The sequence below is a fragment of the Lygodium microphyllum genome, chromosome 6, assembly GCF_053477565.2.
Source record: "Lygodium microphyllum isolate KBCC chromosome 6, Lygodium_microphyllum_v1.1.10, whole genome shotgun sequence".
Lineage (NCBI taxonomy): Eukaryota > Viridiplantae > Streptophyta > Polypodiopsida > Schizaeales > Lygodiaceae > Lygodium > Lygodium microphyllum.
In genome coordinates, this window is record NC_141140.1 from 117,379,733 (window position 1) to 117,397,023 (window position 17,291).

Here is a 17,291-nt window from a genome sequence, read left to right on the forward strand (position 1 = left end):
TCTTAGATGTGCTTGTGGGAGCTTTCGCTCAACCGCCAAGACCCACGGACTGCTTATTGTTTCAAGTGTTCCAAGCCGAGCACTAATGGCTACCTCTCACATAACTGATGCGCCATCCATATCTACAGGTGTAGTGAGCTTACCTCCGTGCCGTTCGAGTTACCTCCTCTCCCGCGCACTCCGGTAGCTCCATGATCCAAGTGCAAGCTTCAAGAAAGCTCCATCCTCAAGCTCCACGCTCCAAGCTCCATTGCTGCGAGCAAGACAAGAGAAGAGAAGAGAAGAGAAGAAGAGAGGAGAAGATGGAGAGCTTCTCCTCCTCGGTCCCTCACCCTCACACACTCACTCCCTCACACTCTCACACTCCCTCTCTCAAGCACAAGCTCAAGCAAGCAAGAACAAGAAGAAGAAGAAGAAGAGGCGAGCCACTTTTTGCCACACATAAGAATGAGCTTCTCATTCACTTTTCAACTTTATATACAAAACCCTAAATCCCTTTTTGGGCGGTCATCCCCTTGTCCCCTTTTTTACATGGCCGGCCGTAGCCTGGGCCCTTTTTTCCATTGTCCTTGTATCTCTCTAGCTTCCTTTCCACCGCCTATCTACATTTACAAATTGCACAGGTGAGAGCCCAGCACTCCTTGAATTAAACCATGATGTGCTTGCGCTCTTTTACAAAAGTTTTGCCTTGCGCTTTTCCTTGTGCGTCTTTCTCCCTTATTTCGGACTCTTCTCCTTATGCGTCTTTGCCTGCCGTTTCTCTTTGCCTTGGCCTTTGTCTTTGTCTTCTGCTTTAGCTTTTCCGGATTTTCGAGCTTCGTTCGTTTGAGGGTTAACATTACCCCCCTCCTAGACGAGTGTCAGTCCCATGGCACTCACCGTCGTAGGTAGCAAGCGTTAGCATGCACTGAAAACGTGGGTGGCAAGGATGTCTGTGGTTGCCATGATGGAGTGTTGGTAGTGATGCGGAGAAAGGTCATTGTGGTGCATAGATCGGATGCTGTACGCTCGCGTATTGAATGCCGGAAGGTCCTCCGCCACTGCTGCTATCTCTACACATCAACTGAAGCATTCACAATCGTTAGTAAAATAATACAATTAAACCGACAAAAGTGAATACCTAGCAGTCTTCAGCTACATAAATAAATCAACTGGTTAGAAATCAATCCTAACCTTAATTTATTACGAGTGCGCACTCTAACCTCATAAACGTTTATTAATTTAATATGTATTTTGCGGAATCACCCGCTATGGAATCACCCATGTACACACTAAATTAATGAAACGCCCGAAAAGAATAGGCGTCCCCATCAACTTCTCGCACAAAGAATCCACTTTGTGTATGAGCCCCGGTCATCAAAGTTTACGGAATCCACCATAAAACCTCACGGAATCCACCGTGGCACGGAATCCACCGTGAAATATGCCTCCTGGCATCATACCCCCGGGGTGGGATAGCAATTGATCTCAATTGCTATTAGCTCAATGTGGAGCTAACAGAGTGGGGAAAGCATTTAAGTCTCTAGCGTGCATCCATTGGGCTTCCTCTACAGGATGGTTCTTAAACTTGACTAAATATCTAGAATATCTTCGGCCAGTTCTAGTGGTCATAAAGTCAGTGTCTATGATAGCTTCAGGTTCAAGTATTTCAGTCTCTTCCTCTAACAAAGGTGGATTTTCGTAAACAGGGTGTACAAGTAATTGGCCTCTAAAGGGTCGTAATAAACTAATGTGAAATGTGTTGTGAATTTTCCAGTGAGGTGGTAATTCTAGCTTGAATGCATTGTCATTAATTTTGTGAATGATCTTAAATGGTCCATAGAATCTAGGTGCTAATTTCACAACTGGGTGTTTATCTACACTTTGTAATCTACGTTTTTATATTCTCAACCAAACATAGTCATCAACTTTGAAATTCATTGCTTGTCTTTTCTTATTGGCTTGTTTGGTATATGATTGCTGGGCTTTGGCAATCATGTCTTTAACCTCATCAAAAATAGTAGCGTGCATAGTAGCAATATCATCAGCACTCTGAATTCTATTTGATAAAGATGCAACAGGTGTAGACAATCTATAACCATAAATCACTTCAAACGGTGCTTTCTTTGTAGATGTGTGTGGTGTATTGTTATATGCAAACTGTAATAAATGCAAATGTGTGTCCCATGTCTATGGTTTAGAAATAGTGTAAGCACGTAAAAGATCTAAAATAGTACTGTTAGTGGCTTCTATTTGTCCATTAGTTTCAGGATGAAATGCAGATGAGAAATCGATTTTTGTTCCTAGGTTAGCAAACAAAGTAATCCAAAAGTTGTTACAAAATCTAGAATCACGATCAGAAATAATAACTTTTGGTAATCCATGATTAGTGAAAATAGTTTTCAAAAACAATTGTGCTGCCTGAGATGCTGTTAAAGTTTTCTTACATGGAATGAAATATGCTTGTTTACTAAACCTATCTACTACAGTCCAAATCATGTCATGGTTAGCTTTAGTATTAGGTAAACCAGTAATAAAATCAATAGAAATTTGTTCCCATGGTCTTGATGGAATAGATAAAGGCATAAGTAATCCATACTATTTACCATGATGTCTCTTAACTCTTTGACAAATCAAACATTCAGAAACAAAGTTAGATACATCAGTGTCCATATGTGGCCAATAAAAATCTTCAGTTAATGTACGTAAAGTAGATATGATACCTCTATGACCTTGATATGGAGAACAATGAATCTCATTCAAAACAAAAGATCTGAAGGGAATTGTAACACATAATCTCTTTTCATAAAACATGAATCCATCATTATAAGACAGTAAATCAATAGGAATCCAGTTATTTCCAACTAATTTATTCCAATCAGCATGAAAAGTAATGTCCTGATAATAAGTATCTTTCATAGGAGTTAGAGAATCAAATGATATAATAGAAATATTATGAATGGTGGGTCTTCTACTTAATGCATCGGCCACTACATTTTCTTTACCTGGTTGATATTGGATAATCGGATGAAAACTCTGAATAAAGGCTGCCCATCTCATATGTCGGTCAGATATTTGGGGTTGGCTAAGTAAATGTCTAATACTTTGTTGATCAGTCTTAATCATAAACTCAAAACCCATTAAGTAATGTTTCTATTGTCTTAAAGCTTGTACCACAGCTAATAATTTTTTAGCATATGTGGAATATTTAAGTTCGGAGTGTTTCAGTTTACAACTAGAATAGGCTATGGGATGATTATCTTGCATAAGTACGGCTCCTATTCCAGATCCGCTAGCATCAGTAACTACTAAAAAGAATGGTCTATTAAAATCAGGCAGTTGTAATACAGGAGCATGGGTTAATGCATGTTTCAATAAATCAAAGGATTTCTGTTGATTATTAGACCAATGATAAACAATACCTTTCTTTAAAAGTTTAGTCAAAGGCAAAGCAAGTAATGAAAAATTTCGCACAAATTTCCTGTAAAAACTAGCAAGACCTAGGAAAGATCATAACTCATGCACATTTTTAGGTATAGGCCAGTTCAATATTGCTTCTATTTTCTTAGGGTCAACCTTAATACCATCTGATGGCACAATATGACCTAAATATTCAATTTTTGTTTTAAAGAACTCACTCTTTTTCGGATTAGCATACAGTTGATTATCTTTCAACAACTTGAAAACCAAGGACAGATGTTCATAATGATCTTTCTCATTTTTAGGAAACACTAAAATATCATCAAAGAATACAATAACACAATGCTGATATTTCAAAAATATACGGTTCATCATTCTACTAAATGTAGCAGGTGCATTAGTCAATCCAAAAGGCATCACTAAAAATTCATAATGACCAAATTGTGTTCTAAATGCAGTCTTGAATATGTCAGACTTATCTAATCTCACCTGATGATAACCAGATTTAAGGTCTATTTTACTAAATATGGCAGAACCTTGCAGTTTATCCATAAGGTCATCGACTCTAGGAATTGGATATATATTCTTTACTGTGATCTTATTTAAAGCACGATAGTCAATGCACATACGATAGGTATTATTTTTCTTCTTTACTAACAAAACAGGTTCACCAAATGGAGAACTACTAGGTCTAATCAATCCTCTATTTAGTAATTCCTCAACTTGATTTTGAATTTCTTTTTACTCTATCTGGTTATGCCTATATGGTGCTTTACAAGGTGGTTGTGTACTAGGAATCAAATCTATTTTGTGGTCTTCTGGATGTGAAGGAGGTAAACCAGGTGGTAGATCTTCTGCAAAAAAGTCTTTAAATTGTGCAAGAAATTCTTTATGCCTAGGGTGCATATGTGTTTCTTTAACTTGTAGTTCATTCACCCAAATGAGATAAGATTTACTACTTTTGTGTAATGCACGTTTAGCTTGAGTATGAGAAAGCAGTGGAAAAGCATTAGATGCATGCATGCCATACAATGTAATATGTTTTCCTTGAAAATGAATATTAATTGAATGTGTGGAATAATCTATATCAAGGTTATGCTGATGACGCCAAGACATACCTAAAATAATATCACTGGACTGTAATGTTACAACTAGAAAATTCCTTCCTTCAATATATTCACCAATTTGAATTTCTAAATCATGCACCTCTTGTGTTCCATTATACCTTGTGCCTAAGAATGCTGCTTTAATGCGATAATGCGTAGGAACAGTTTGTAACTTCAATTCTTTCACTAACTTTGCAGAAATAAAATCATGAGTACTACCATCATCATGCAAAATAATCTTTTCTTTTCCATGCACTAAACATTTCATTGTCAATAAAGAATGTGGAGTTGGCATACCTGGTAATGTATCCGAAGGAGTAGTAATGCGTCTTCATCTTCCGTGAAATCAGGCATTTCTTCATGTTCGTCATCTTCCATTGCTCCAAGGTAATTGATATGGACAGGTGGCTTCTTCGATTGGCAATTGGCTGCTAGATGTCCAGGTTGGTGGCATTTGTAACACACTATAGGTTTGGCTTTGGTTACATTGTTTGCAATGGCAGGAAGTCTAGGAATATTAAGATTTGGCTGTGAAGTTGGCTTAGGGTTGTGATTGGTATTGGATGGTAAAGCAGGTGGTTTTGCCCAAGTCTTACGGAAAGATGATGAAGGAAAATGACCTTGATTAAATCTTCTAAAATTTGAGTTGAATTGCTTGGATCCATAGTTACCATTGGTTTGAAATTGCTGTGGACGCTTGTCTCTTCCTCGAAGCTTGTCTTCAGTGTCATGAGCTAAAGAAATTGCGTCTTCAAGAGTTGTAGGCTTGAACATATTGACTTTAGCGTAGTAATGCCCAAGTAACCTAGACATATACTTGCGCTTGTGAGTCGCTTCAGGTACGTCTTCAAGCATGCGTAACTGGAGTAATGCATTCCAGAAACGTTCGGTGTACTGAGGAATAGGCTCACGATCTCTTTGCTGAAGAAGGTCCCATTGCTTTATGGCTTTTTCAATTGTGGAGGAAGGAAATTCTGCATAAACTTCTTCTTGAAATTCTCCCAGGTAGTGGGACAATCTATGCTCTTACGAACCATGGTCCACCAAAGAGATGCTCTATCCACTAAATGATTAGTGACACACTTGATTTTATCTTTTTCTGCGTATGTTTCCTCATGAAAGTAATCATCAAACTGACTGATGAATGCAAGAACAGTTTTTCCATCTGGAGTGCCATTGAAAGTACGAAATTTGAAATTTCTTTTACTTATCTTTGTTTCTTTGCGGATGGATTGAGCTTCGAGAGTCGTGTCGATGGTACGTCGGATAAGATCTTCAGATTTTGGTTCCTCTTTGTCGGTAGTCGATCTTTGTAAATTGGCCAATTGAACTTGCAATGCTTGCCGAGCTCGTCGTTCTTCATCCAACTGCATCATAATTAAATCCATCTTTTGCTCCATCGTAGGTTCAGGTAGATCGCCTTCAGCCATTAAATCATCCATATGTGGTTCCGTCATCCTGGAAAACTTCAAAAGACCTCACACTCTCAAAATCCAATTAGCGGGATGAGCATAGCTCATCGGGTATACAAGGCTTATATATTTTTATGTGTGGCTTTCACAATCTTCATCTTTGGCTATTGCGGGATTTGTAATCTTTGAAAAATCTGTGTTTTTGACTTTTTGCGTGTGCTGAAACTGGTTCAGCAAGTCTATGTATGCGAACAATACCTTCCAGAGAACAACTTTGCAGTTCGGAACTTCTGCACAGGAATAGTGCTTCTAGGAGTTTTGAACAGAAGTCAGTTCTGACTTCAAGTTACTTGCCAGACTTGCAGAGTAAGTAATTTTTGACTTGCAGAATTTAGACCTGGAGGACTTGGGAGATTTGGAATCTTAGTTAATAGAACCTGCGTGATCATCGTGGATAAGAGGACGTCTTCTGTCATTTTGACGTCGTTGAGTACATACTCTTGCCGTTTTTTGACGAATTTTGTTGATGAAGCTTTTTAAAGCTTCTTATTAAGCTTTTTACTAAAGCTTAGTAAACTTTAGAGTAAAGCTTTTGAACTTGTTAAGATATGGAGCTTACTGTTGTCTGTGGAAAAATGTCTTGGAGAGGGAGATGTAGGAGTGGTCCTCTGTCATTGCAGGCCGGTCCTTCGCGATCAGAGGCTGGAAACAGAGGTTCTTGACCGCCAGGAATCCACCCGTATTGACCGTTCACTGCAGAGTTCGATCATTCCAGGAGCTCCGCCTTCGCACAAGATGGGTAGCGATTGGAAGCTCTCGATCTCAGCTTCGCTCTGATACCACTGGTGCGCAGATCGGATGTTGTACGCTCGCGTAGTGAATGCTGGAAGGTCCCCAAGAACAAAAGAACTCTACTTTTTGCACAAAACTCAAGGTAAAAAGCATGCACGACATGAACAAGAGACCAATTGGGTGCAATCTCCCCCCATGCCTTGTGTGAGCGCTCCACAAAGCATGTATTTTATGTATTAATCATCTTCAAGCTCAAATAATAGCCCAAATTACAAAATAGCACGCTTTTGGCTTTTGATTTTGCTTTAGCACAAAATAGAAATAAAGCTAATGGGCGGGCGCCCAAAGAGTCAGGCGTACCCAATACAATGTCCAAGTACAAATAACATAATCGTACGCCCATGCGCATACAAAATAATAAACAAATATCCAACGCCTCAATAAATAGACGCGACAAAATATAGGCGCCATGCCTAAGGTATGTGCCCCTCAAAATATAAGTGATAACTCGAATACTCGCTATCCTCCAATGCTTTCCTCTGCCACTGCTGCTATCTCTATATATCAACTGAAGCATTCACAATCGTTAGTAAAATAATACAATTAAACCGACAAAAGTGAATACCTAGCAGTCTTCAGCTACATAAATAAATCAACTGGTTACACTACAAGATATAGACCTTATAGCGACATTTAAAGCGACGAAAATACAAACAACAAAATTTTCCCCCGTCGTCGCAAAAAGCGTCATTATTGACGACGCCATAGAATCGTCGCTATATGCGTCGCTATATGCATCGCTATTTGCGACGCTATACGCATATAGCGACGCATATAGCGACCCTCACAGAGAATTTGCGATGCTCATAGCGACGCCAATAGCGATGCGAGCAGTAAATTTGCGACGCAAATAGCGACGGTAACAGAGAAAAAAAAAATTTGTATAGCATTGTGTGCTATATGAGAGCCATACAAAATAGTTTCTGCACTGCTGCATACAAAGCGCTTGCAAACAAAAAGAATGTATACTGAAATCATAAAACTGATACATGAAATAAATACATGATCGCATAAAATGCAATTGGTACAATCATGAAACGATATCACTAATACATAGAAAATGTCTACATAGATCAGGCGACTAAAAACTAAAGGTGTGTGAGCTCTAAGGATCCAAGGGCGAGCTACAAATCCTCGTCCCCCGAAAGCTCGTCCCGCCGCAAAGGAGCATCAAACGGATTCTGCAGAAAAAGAAACAACATATCAATCCACCATACAATAATGCATTCAAATATCTCACGGTAACTACGGACAAGAAAGATGAGTGACTTACAGGGCCGTCGTGTCTATACAATCGGTCGATCAATGCCCTGAGACTATGCCTCTTTGCATATCGAGTCTCAAGGCCTTGCGGATCGTGATTTGTAATGGAGTGCTGCAAAGAAAACAAAATGCTAACTGTTAGAAACATGATTGTCAGTACAAAGAATATCTCCAAAAAAAAAAAAGCAAAACAAAAGAGAAACTTACAAAGTCCTCCAAATATGTCCTGTGGCCGCCACTCCCAAGATGATGCACCGATCCGGCCTCGATTCGTACCCTCGCCGCCTCCTGCTGCTGACTCCAACGTCCTAGCAAATTTGTAGCCTCCTCCCTCAGTCGGTGCCAGTCATCTGCATCTAACCACTCAGGCTTTGGAGCCCCACTCTTGATTGCCTTGCGTGCATCGGATCGTCTATGTGACATGTATGCACGCATGCAATCCATCATCCAGTCCGTAGAGAATCTATCTACTGCGGCTGGCACCGGGAACTCCTCGTGCAAGGATGCTACTATGTAGTCCTTGCTCCCCTCCGGTATGTTCCTCCAATGATCCAGGACGTTGTGCCGAAAAACTTGTTGGCACAACTCCCTCATGCGAGCCATCACCCTCCTCCCCTCATCATTCATGATGATGGCTCCTGACCTACTATCCACTAGGTATCCATAACCCCTAGGAGTCTGCCTAAGATGGGCCCTCTCCCATCTCCATCCACGCTCCTGGGCATATCTAGGAGACCCCTGTACATCCGGTGTACCGACGCGGGTACCCTCTCCCGGAGTGCCACTCAAAGGGATGCCACCAAAGGGGGTGCCACTAAAAGGAGTGCCACCAAAAGGCGTGCCATCTGCCGACGGCTGCGCAAAAGCTGGAGTAACTGGAGTCGATGTCCCCACAGGTGTGACAAATCCTGGAGGTGATGCAGCTCCAGCTGAACGACGAGACGGAGACACCGCATCTGTGTCTCCATAGTAGCACCCCCTGATCCTCCTGCAGTCGCAGTCCCTCCCTCTGGCCCAAGTCGCGAGCGTCGAGATCGTATGCTCGAAGCTGAAGCATCTGATTGCGTTGAAGCAGATCTAGCAGAGCGCCCTGACGAAGAATGAGACAGCTCCTGGTCTGCCATCTCTCTGAATCTCGCGAGCTGATCTGGAGACATGCGTGCCATCATGTCCTGAAACTCCTCATCGCTCATTCCTCGACTCATCCTGAAAATGTTGATACCTGCACAGATAAAAAATGATGTTAGAATAATCAATTTAAACTATACAAAGCACATTAATATAAATCATTTTTGAAAAATCCCTCTTAAAATGCATATCTTATCTACCTTTATGGAAGATCTAAACAACGAATTGAGTAATACAATTCTCCAAGAATGAATTATTCTATGGTCCCATGTTAATCTCCTGACACAACTCTGCATACACTGGAAGGTCGATAGACATGTCACCACAAAAGAACGAGTCTGCCTCGTTCTCAAAAAATTCTATGACTTCTGTATTTCCATCATTGTTAGCCGATGCGGGCTCCAAGCTTGCGGTGGCCTCCACCCCTTGTAATATCGATCCCTCTATTTGCATATTTTCTTCATCTATGCCTGGAACATCGCTTTGATCATATACTCTCGCACCTCGAGGAGTTGAAGGTATAACATACCACCATCGAGGTTGTCAGGGGTTTGGATAGAAGATTACCTGTTCACAAACACTTACAAAGCGAGTTCAAACCATTGTGACATAAACCATGTCGTATTACAATTAGCAAGCAAATGAGTATTTGCACCTGTTCACAATGGGCCGACAACACAAAGGTGTCGCGCAAATCCGTCCATTTTTTATCGGAATCAATTTCGAGAAATCCAGATGGACCACGTCGAACTGTTGCTCCAGCTCCTCCAAGTACCACTTTGAACCACTGCACATCGAATAGTATCATCGAGAAGCTACGATAATCCACCATAATAATACTTTGCAAGTTCCCAAAATACTCCATCTCATCCACAACCGTGTTCGGATCCGTTGCTCGTCGCCGGCTCTCTTGCTCAAACCTTGCCAGGACACCATAGTCCATTGTGGAGCGCATTTTGTCAATATGCTCCACGCGAAAATGCCGTCCGCGCGACCATGCTACACTATATATTTTGTACTACACATTTGAAACACTCAAATTAGATGTAGCAAGAAAATTTAGATACGACACATTCTAAACCCCTCATCACCTTTGGACTACATCCCCTCGAGAACTCCCACTCCTCCATTGAGACCTCTGTCCCTTCGCTGGATGCTGCACTCAAGGCTCCATGCAACCATCGTGTTGACATAAACCGCGGAATCTTCTCCATGCCTTCGGGATATCAAATCGGTCGGTGACGCGTACTGCATCGGAATTCAGCTCGCGCTTCCTCTCGATCTTGCCTTGCAATCTGGTACTTGGCGAGCCACGTCTCCATGGAGGCATGGTGCAACATACAAAAGCGATTCACCTTCTCTTCCATTGAGGCATCCATTCTTTTTTCTACCCCATTTCCAACCACCACATCTCCAGTCAGCCTATCATCGTCCTTCAGCATCCAAAGCATTTCATTGTCCGGTTCCACCGTTGGTAGCCATTGTGAGATATGCACTAATGCCTCTGACACCAACCAACCTTCCGCCATGCAAGATGCACAAGAAAGCAATCTCCACTTCGTCCACAAGATGCACAAGAAGGTGAGCTTGTATCGTGAGCATGCTAGTGGGCAGGTATTTCTCAAAGAGACAAACCGTCTCAACTGCTCCCCGCCTTGCGGATTCAATAGAGGACGTCTTAATCTCTTTCTGTGAGATCCATTGCACCAAAGTCGACAACTTGTAAATGGCCCCGCGGATTTCTGGAGTAAGGCATCCCGCGATCGCGATCGGTAGGACAAACTACCACAAATGAGAAAGCATTATGAATAATGGTCACTTTTCAAATTTCAAAATGTCCACGCTAATTAAAATCCATTCTGTTCACAAACCTGACATATCTTATGCCAATCATGGGATTTTAGCCCAGACATTTGGTCATCTTTAGAAAATGCGGACCTGAGAGAACGCATCATACCCGTCGGAGTGCGGATAGACTTGATTACTTGCTTCACAATGCGCTCTTCTTTGGTAGACAAAACCCAGGGAGCACGAGGAAGCTGCACTCCCCCTTCAGCACTCGACTACGGCCAAAGCGCCTCCATCTTACCTACCTCCTTTAAATCCATTCGTGACCCTATAGTGTCTCTCTTTCCTGTGATGTGGTCCCATAGCAAGCTGCCCACATTCTTGAAAATATGCATGGGATCCAACAAGTGGTTGACTTGTAAGTGGGTCCAATATGGCAACTCGTAGATTCAGTCCCTGCTCTCAAAAGGGCTAGTTATTCAAATGGTCAACCCATCATCCTTACTGTGGATACAAGTCCCACTGGGTAGGATGGGTTGTTGGCCAAGAAGATCTTGAAGGTAACAAGTATGCAATTCATTTTGGAGAAAGAATCAATGAACATCAAAGAAGATATACACAAGTAAAAAGGGAATTGTGGGGAGTTGTAACAACATTAAAGTGTGATCGTGAATACTTCATAGGTGCTTCCGTAGTGGTAGAAACTGATTGTCTTTCACTCTTGGGCATGATTGCCAACTGCTCTACACTAGACATTGCTATGCTAAGATGGATTGCATATATTAAATCTCTCAACCCTGAATTAAATCATATTATAGAAAAGGAGAATCCAATTTCTGACATGTTGTCACTAGCAAGATATAAGAATGAAGAAGATTGATGGAATAAGATGAAGCCAAAGAATCTATACTTGCTGAATTCCATTCCATGGCTGTTGAAAGTGCATTTTCAGTTGTTGCTGCATATACAAATCCAAAGCTGAATATTGCAGGTGCAGTTGATCTTTTTAATGGTGCAACATTAAGAATAGCAAGAACATGAAAAGGTATTGTTGTAATTTAGCAAACAACAACAAAGATCAAAGGTTTGCCTATGGAAGAAGGGTGGTCAACTAGAAGCCAGCATGCTCATTGCATTGCTCAAGTTCTAGTTCATTTCCTTGAAGAAGATTATGAAGAAGATCAGCCAATATTTGAGCACAATGAAGAAGAAAGAGACTTGGACTGATGAAGAGTTCAAGCATATTAAGAGGAAAGCTTATGGCTTCTTTCTTAAAAATGGGTATCTATGGAAGCACACAAAGAAGAATAAAGGAGCGCATGTCTGAGTTTTAGGTAACAAAAGGTTGCAACAAAGAGGTAATGAAGGAATTTCATGAAAGCTTTTGGGCTAGCCATAGAGGCATATGGGGAACCTTTCTTAAAGTCAAAGAAAAATATTGGTGGCAAAACATGTATCGGGACATAGAGCATTTTGTTAAAACTGTTATGTGTGTCAGATGTACTCTATGGTTAAGCATCAAGATGGGTTACAACTGACTTATCCCTTGTCTATACACTATAGATGGGTTTTTGATCTTGTAACCATGCCTACAGGGATATGGAATATGTAGTATTTAGTGCTTGCAAGAGAATATCTAACCAATCAAGTTGAAGGTAAAGCTTTAACAACCAAGACCACTCAACCTGTTTGTCACTTTTTTCTTGAAGAAGTATTTTGTAGATATGGCTGTGTTGGCAAGGTAACTGCCGCAGATAGAGGAGAATTGGATGCCAATGAGTCACACAACTTCTTTTCTCAATTGGATATTAAGTTGGCTTTAACATCAGCCTACAACCCTAAAGGCAATGGAAAAAGTGAGAGAGGGCATCAGCCTATTCTCAAAGCTCTAGCAAAGTCTTGTAGAGAAAAAATCAAAGAATGGCCTAAAATGCTTCCTTTTGCATTATGGGCTTACCGGACTACTCATAATGCTATAATTAGCTATATGCCAGCTAAACTTATGCGTTGGCAGCAACCAATTATGCCAATTGAAGAATCTATTCTCAAATGGAGCCTTCTACCTTGGGAGGAAGGCATTAGTAGACAATAGTTGTTGACTTTGCGCATATGGCAGCTAGAAGGCCTGAAGATATTCAAGCAACTATTGAGAAGCTAAAAACAACAAGACTAAAGAACAAAAGAAGATTTGATAGGTAACATCAACTTTGGCCAAGAACTATCCAAGAAAATGATTGGGTGCTTGTCTATGAGAGCAGCCTAGACAATCAATACAATGCTTCTAGGAAGATGGTAAAGCATTGGTTTATCCCATATGTGGTAAAAGTCGTACATGACAATGCTACATATTCATTGGCTGAATTGGATGGGACAAAAATGAAGGTAACCATAGCTAGAAAAGAATCAAGCTCTTCAAAAAAAGAGAAAATTCAATATATGAGTTAGAAGGCTTGGATATAATCCAAGAGCATGAAGACATGGAAGAGGAAGATGAGTTCAAAATTTGAGAAGAAGACATGATAGAAGAAGAAAGCTCCTAATCCATTAAGTGGCACATGCCAGAGGATGTGTAGGTTAGGAGGGGGTAAATGTCATGGGATTCTTTGCCCATGGTCTAAACATAAAACTTTTATCCTTTACATATATCACTTCATCACTTAAAATCTAGACATGCTACATAGAGACTTGCCTAGTGCAATAATTCTTAAAAACCTAAGTCCACCAGCATATGTCATGGTGTAATAAAGACGGGGCCTCCATGCCTTAAAATACAATAAATTTTTCATGGGTCCTTAACCAGATGACTAATTTTGGTAACTAACTCTTATCCATCCTTGTATTGCTTACATAAAGATGCTACAAGTTCTATAAGGCATGGAACATTAAACAAGAGAAATATGGTTAAGAGCAGATATCTCCAAAATTCTCGGCAGAAGAAATAATTTTGAAAAGTGCTAACAAGCACAAGTGCCAATAAAGCACTAAGTGACTAGTATCAAGAGATACTTGTGGAGCCAGATGCTTGAGAGATCTTCAAATCTTCAATGAGTCTTCAAGTTGTATTTTCAAGTTGTATTCCCCTCCTTGATTTGATGTGAACCCTTCAATACTTGGGTGTTCAGAAAGAGAGAGGCAAGATCTCCAATGAGAAGAGTGGGAAGAGTGAGGTTGAAATGGAGCTTGAGACCTTGAAATCTTCAAAAATCCTCAAAGACTTGTCCTCCTTGTTGATTAATTAGTGGCATTGAGTAGATGAGAGTTGCAGGGGGTCCCTTGAGCCTTCCAACTAGCAAAGATAAGCAAATGAAGTGAGAAATGAAATTTAGTCAACTTTGGCTATGGTGGAAGGATTAGGGTTTCTGAGAGGCAGCTATTATTTTGCTCTGTGTGATCATCAGGAAGGGAATTATCACGAACCCTTGTAGCTAATAGAAGCCTACTATGTGGGCTATCATTGCCCTATGGAGATGGATGGAATCGCGCCCTGTGGGAGACGTAGCAGTAGCACGAACGAACCAAGTGCAGTTTGGAACAACGACCTACAAAATCAATAATGCTGGGCCTATGGAGCACTAATCTCGTGGTTTGTTGTACTAGCCAGGGGCGCTTTGAGTTGGGCAGTCAGTCACTAAGAAGATGGAGTTGTCTAAGTCAACTAAGTGTGGGACATTGTGCCTGCATTACCTTTGCTTATATGGGCTTATTATGGTTCAATAGAGCTACATAAGACCTTCCATTTTTTGCGCCTTTTTTTTTTGGGTAGAACTCAGACTAAACCTCAGGGCACCATGGATAGAGGAGAGGAAGAGGGGCCAAGCCACCACACAAAGCGGAAGCTCATGTCATGCAACCATAAGTGACTTCAAAAGACTCAACTTCAACTGTAAGTATCTCACTTCCCATGCATTGACAAAAATGAAAGGCCGCTCTTCGTTGAGTAAAACACGGTAAATATGTATAAAAAGGAGGGCAACAGCCCAATTCATGGATTATTATTGCTCATGAAAGTAGAATGAAGGAAGCTTTGAACATTGGTTATATCTTAATGTACTCCTCTTTACAACTCATCCATCTTTGTGATCAAAAGTTTCAAGTTATTAACCCATTTATTCCAACGTCTTATATATCAATCTGTTTTTCCAAGTTAAGTCAAAAGTAAATGGTGTACTGAAGGTTGTGAAGCTCCTCTCAAACCTACAAACAATCGCTTATATCCACCAATCTCTTGAAGACACATCTCCATCTATCCTGTCTAGTTCTCTTACCAAACACATGTGGTGACCTTCAACCCTACGCGTAGCGACAACGTAGATGACTTGCACCGACTCAGGGAGGAGGCTACAAATTCTCTAGGATGTTGGAGACAATAGCGCGAGGCAGCGAGGGCTCAATTGGAGGCAAGAGTGGTCCATCATCTTGGGAGTGGTGACCACAGGACTTATCTGGAGGACTTTGTAAGTTTTTCTTTTTTTCTTCTCACTTATTTTTTTGCAATATCACTTGTATTGATAATCGTTTTTCTAATAGTTATATATTTTTTTCTTTGCAGCACCTCATTACAAACCGTGATCCCACTGGCCTTGAGACTCGATATGCAAAGAGACATGGTCTCAGTACATTGATCGATAGACTATATGCATGTGGTGGCATAGTAAGTCACTTGTCTTTCTTGTCCGTAGTTACTATTTTTAATTAAAATGCATCAGTGTATGCTGGTCTAATATGTAGTTGTTTTTTTCTTGTAGAGTCTGTTTGATGCTTCTTTGCGTCGAAATGAGATTTTGGGTGGCGAGGATCTATAGCTCGTGCTTGGATTCGCAGAGTGCACATCCTCTTCTTTTTTGGTCCTATGATTTATGTAGGCATTTTCTATGCACTATTTATTATCATCCTTTGTATCTTGCTATGATTCCATGAGCGCTTTCATTAAGCGATCTTGTATTTATTTTATGTATCAGTCTTGTGGGTTTAAGTACATTTTGCCTTTATTTTGACGACCATTGTATACTTTACATGTAATCCATTTGTAGAATGTAAATACAGCACATATTTTTTTTTTCTATGTAATCGTCGCTATTACTTTCACAAATTTTACTGCATGCATTGCTATTGGTATCCTCGGGGGGGTCACTCATGTATATATGTATATATAACGTGAGTTCAAAATAAGGGGTCTTTAAAACACCATTTTTATACATTTTTTACATACAAAAGGGCATCATATAAAGGGTTACTTACAGATTGAATAGAAAAGAGTTGTTTTTTATTCAAGAAAAATTCACAGATTAGGATATTTATAAAAAGGCCATGAACGCACGTTATATAGAGAATATATATATAGCGAACCCCCCGAGTTGGTATTGCAATTTGCGTCGCAAACTGTTGCTATTGGCATCACTATTTGCGTCATTATTTGCGATGCAAATAGCGACACAAATAGTGACGGTTCTATGGAGATGCTAATACCGACGTGTTTAGCAATGACATGCATAATTTTTTTGGTGAACATTTTCATCGCTTTGAACATCGGTATCAAGCATGTATCCTGTAGTGCTCCTTGAAACTAAGTTTATCTATCCAGTGGCCAATAGTAAATGGGTTTTGCCCATCATGGTAGTACCCAAGAAGAATGGAAAGCTAAGGATATGTGTGCACTTCTGAAAGCTAAACTCCAAGACTAAGTAGGATAATTTTTCTATTCCTTTCACAGACCAACTGTTGGAAATAGTGGCAGGCTATTAACTTTATTTCCTCTTAGATGGATACAATTAAGTCCAAATCTCGCAAAAGAAGATCAATCCAGAACAACCTTCACCACAGAATGGGGAACCTACACTCTTTATGGAGCGATTTATTTAGGTTGTGCATAACTCTCTTACTACCTTCCAACGAGTGATGATGGTTGCATTTCAAAATCATTTGCATGATTTCATTGAGGTGTACCTAGATGACTTTTGTGTCTGTAGACTAATCTGTGAGCATTGGTGACACCTAGACCAGGGCTTTGATAGATGTTGAGAGTATGGAATCTCTCTCAGCCTCCACAAATATGACTTCAAAGTCTCTTCAAGAGTTCTACTAGGCCACATTGTCCCTACACAAGGGATAGTAACAAACCCTGCAAAGCTTGAGAATATTGTATCTTTGACAGCACCAACTAGCTTTAAACAATTGAGGGGATTCCTTGGCCATGTGCGCTATTACAGACGGTTCATTCCATACTTTGTGACAAAGGCATCCCCCTTGCATAAGCTCCTGAGGAAATATGCAAAGTATATCTAGATAGATGAGTGTGACAAGGCCTTCAATACTTTGAAGTAGTTTTTGATGGAAGCACGCATCC